Genomic DNA, 4,619 nt, shown 5'->3' with positions numbered 1-4,619 from the left:
TTTTATTACAAATATATTTTCTTGTGAACATTAAAATAAAAATATATGCTACATATTAATTAAATAAACCATATTAAAAGAAGTAGTGTTTTTTTTATCATATAAAATATTATTAATTAATACAATTGATTATAGTTTACATTTCAAATATTAAAAATTAAATTAAAAACAAATATTACCTAAATAACGTTGTTAGAATATTTATGGTGTTTTTTGTTGTAGTGTTTTATGTTTTTTAAATTCTAAACGCAATACACCAGTCATGTGTAAGGTGGTTGAATTCCTGGCTAAGAAATAAACAAATTTCAGTCGATTTCAGGTACTGAAATCTTGAAAGCTAAAACGTGTAGAACAAAAATAAGCACCGAAATAAAATCTTTGATGTATATTCATTACTATTTAAGTTTTGCTTATATAAAATAATTATTTTAAAAACATGTTTGTAAAACATGTGTTTTCAGCTATCCTAACCCTACATTTTAACAAATTTTTCACATATTTACAAATAAAAATAAACAATTTTATATGTATGATTATGAAAGTATATGTTATAAGATTACTTACATGTGGATGTGTATTTACAAAAAATAGATATTTTCATAGATTTCAGTACCTAAAACCTTGTTGGTTTGATCAACTTTTATATCTGTTTTCATGTTTTATTGCAGACATCTTTGCACATATCATCCATGTTATTAGATAAACTTTGGACTATTCAGTTACTAAATGTTCAAAATTATTTGTCTTCAGATTCAGTGTATATACAAGGCTCGATAAAAATTGTTTACAAATTTCAGAAGAAAAACTATGACAAAACATTCACTGCATAATTTACTTGGAACAGAAAATATAGTATATAAGGATTTATTTTATAGTATATGTACGGGGTAGAATAAACAACATTCAATACAAATATTTTTATTTCCTAACTATTGCAAAACATTCACATGGAATATAAGACATTGTAGACAAAAGTTTATTTCAAATACATAACATTATCAAATATTAATAATCATTTAATTAATCCATTTTCATGCTTCATCTTGGATAAATATAATGTTCGTTGTTGTACCAATTTTTCCTTTACTAACCATATATACAGGTCGACTTCTTAATGCATCGTTAAAGTTTTCAATACCTTCCTTTTCAAAATGTATGTAAAATCTTCTTGGTAAGTAGCAGGTAAAATTTTCAGTTTCGGCCACAATACCGTCACCAAATTTGGTTTTACTAAACCTCAGTTTCACTATTTTATACTTTTGATTTATATGTAAATCTTTAATATTCTTCAGTTCTTTATATGAAGTTGCCTTGTTCAACTTTTGCAGATCCATGTTGAATGTAAATGAATGTTATAACTGAGTTCAAATAAGTCTCATATATGTATATATACCTTACCCGACCATATTTCTCCAGTACCTCCTCTATCTTATTTACCCTCCTACTTTTTATAGTGGAAGGGTTAGGCTATCAGGATATATATACCTGCATTAAACAAGTAAATGTATCATTATTTCAACATTTACAATTATTTAACTTGAAAATATATATTTTCTTATTAATATGGTTTACAGGGGTAAGTAATAATTGAAACCTTAATATCTCGGAAATAATAAATTATTTTTTTGTGATTATCTGGTTTTTGACTAATATATATTTGTTACAGATTTTGTCAATTGTCCATTAGTTCCCAATCATCGTCTCTTACGACGTCGGTTGGCAAAACATTTGAAAAAATGTAGACGAGACCTGTATCAGCAACAATTAGTTGCCCGTAATCGTTTCTTACGACGTTGGTTGGTAGAACATTTGATAAAATGCAGCCTGTATCAGCAACAAAATTTAAATCTGAGGAACTGGGAGAGCATCAATGATGGACAACAGAGCACTGTTAACAATGGGCCATGGGTTGCTCAACAGGAGGGACAGGGATCATATTGGAATAACGCTCCAAATGATGATCTCAGGAATTTAATTCAGAGAAACCGGGAGCGTATCAATGATGAACAACAGAGCACTGTTAACGAAGGGCCATCGAATGCTCAACAGGAGGTAGAGGAATCAAATTGGAATAACGTTCCAAACGAAGATCTCAGCAATTGGCTACCACATTTGCAAATGTGGTTAAATCTATCACAAAATAATGTTTGAATTATATTGTATTGTTTTAATAAATAATATTTTAAAAGCTCACTGTGTTTTATTTTTATATAACAAAAAGTAATGAAATTCCCATATTAAAACAAATGTTATATGATTCAAAAAAAACATTATAACATTAGACGCACTAGCAACAACAGTTACTTGGAATTATTTTTATCAAAGTAAGAACTAGGAACATGCTTCGATCCATCTGCATCCTTAAAATAATCCTTAGTTTCACATGGGAAACATTTTCTGTTTGGTAGGTCGCAATCTCCTCCGCATTTGATGCACTTATACTTTACTGGAACAGGCATATTGCAATCAATAAATAAAACTGTTCAGCACAATTCTAATGTAATAATGATTGAAGAAATCTAAAGTCACCTACTTTTATACCAGCACACACACCAGACAGGTTAGGTATCCTCAAAATAATACACAAATATGAGTATAAAACTTTATTTTATAGTTAGAAATATGTTAACAAAATCTTTCATAGTAAATACGCGATCGATGATTATTATCTAAAATACTACTTATAGTAAATGATACATCGTTAATTCTTTTCTGAAAGTGAGCTCTATCACTGATCAATTCCATCCAATTTGATTTTCTTGCCTTTTCAAACCAGCCATCAGGGTCCATAAGTATATAAGTTTTATTATTATCCAAGTTAAACACAACCCGCTTTTGACCACTCATTGTATCAGAAGAAATGCTAAAAAATCATCAACAACCCTACTAATAATAATAGATCCATACATAAATAATACTTCTAGTCTTCACGAACGGTCATCAACCTCTACCGCGCAGACGTCAGCCGATGTGACGTAGCCGGCTGAAAGCTATGCCGATCCTGCTCCAGTCGCCATCTTGAATTGTGGGGCAGAATCGGCACAGCTATTCTACTGATATCTGCGTTGTTAAATAATAATAATGAAAAGGTGACATGGATGGGTACCGCGTAAATTTAAATCTGTGAACCACAAATCCGAGAACGACAAGGCGTAATCAACTTTTCGTCTGTAGAATTATGTTTAAAATTCTTGACCACGAATGACAAAGAAAACGTCCCGCGCAAAGAAAAGGTGATATGGATGGCTACCGCGTAAATTTAAATCCATGAACCACAAATCTGCGAGCGGGAAGGTTTTACTGCACCTAATTTAATAATAATTTAATAATACCGTAAGTTTTGAAGTAAAATTAAATCGATTTTCGCATTTCTCGTCAAAAATATTGTTCGTATTTTCAAAGCTGCATATTTTCTAAAATNTTTCAATACCTTCCTTTTCAAAATGTATGTAAAATCTTCTTGGTAAGTAGCAGGTAAAATTTTCAGTTTCGGCCACAATACCGTCACCAAATTTGGTTTTACTAAACCTCAGCTTCACTATTTTATACTTTTGATTTATATGTAAATCTTTAATATTGTTCAGTTCTTTATATGAAGTTGCCTTGTTCAACTTTTGCAGATCCATGTTGAATGTAAATGTATGTTATAACTGAGTTCAAATAAGTCTCATATATATATATATATACCTTACCCGCCCATATTTCTCCAGTACCCCCTCTATCTTATTTACCCTCCTACTTTTTATAGTGGAAGGGCTAGCTATCAGGATATATATACCTCCATTAAACTAATAAATGTATCATTATTTCAACATTTAATTATTTAACTTGAAAATATATATTTTCTTATTAATATGGTTTACAGGGGTAAGTAATAATTGAAACCTTAATATCTCGGAAATAATAAATTATTTTTTTTGTGATTATCTAGTTTTTGACTAATATATATTTGTTACAGATTTTGTCAATTGGCCATTAGTTCCCAATCATCGTCTCTTACGACGTCGGTTGGCAAAACATTTGAAAAAATATAGACGAGACCTGTATCAGCAACAATTAGTTGCCCGTAATCGTTTCTTACGACGTTGGTTGGTAGAACATTTGATAAAATGCAGCCTGTATCAGCAACAAAATTTAAATCTGAGGAACTGGGAGAGCATCAATGATGGACAACAGAGCACTGTTAACAATGGGCCATGGGTTGCTCAACAGGAGGGAGAGGGATCATATTGGAATAACGCTCCAAATGATGATCTCAGGAATTTAATTCAGAGAAACCGGGAGCGTATCAATGATGAACAACAGAGCACTGTTAACGAAGGGCCATCGAATGCTCAACAGGAGGTAGAGGAATCAAATTGGAATAACGTTCCAAACGAAGATCTCAGCAATTGGCTACCACATTTGCAAATGTGGTTAAATCTATCACAAAATAATGTTTGAATTATATTGTATTGTTTTAATAAATAATATTTTAAAAGCTCACTGTGTTTAATTTTTATATAACAAAAAGTAATTAAATTCCCATATTAAAACAAATGTTATGTGATTCAAAAAAAACATTATAACATTAGACGCACTAGCAACAACAGTTACTTGGAATTATTTTTATCAAAGTA

At 30.5% G+C, this 4,619-nt stretch overlaps 1 long non-coding RNA gene across 1 annotated transcript; it reads right to left on the bottom strand.

The window, feature by feature from the left end:
• Nucleotides 1–902: 902 nt before the first annotated feature.
• On the bottom strand, nt 903–3,548 carry LOC111692082. Its single transcript, XR_002763133.1, has 2 exons — nt 3,431–3,548; nt 903–1,138 (listed from the first exon to the last, which is right to left on the bottom strand). It is a non-coding gene; the product is annotated as an uncharacterized LOC111692082 (long non-coding RNA).
• Nucleotides 3,549–4,619: the final 1,071 nt, after the last annotated feature.

This window comes from Anoplophora glabripennis, unplaced genomic scaffold, assembly GCF_000390285.2.
Source record: "Anoplophora glabripennis isolate ALB-LARVAE unplaced genomic scaffold, Agla_2.0 scaffold918, whole genome shotgun sequence".
NCBI classification, from domain to species: domain Eukaryota; kingdom Metazoa; phylum Arthropoda; class Insecta; order Coleoptera; family Cerambycidae; genus Anoplophora; species Anoplophora glabripennis.
This window is presented reverse-complemented; position numbering and strand designations above follow the sequence as displayed.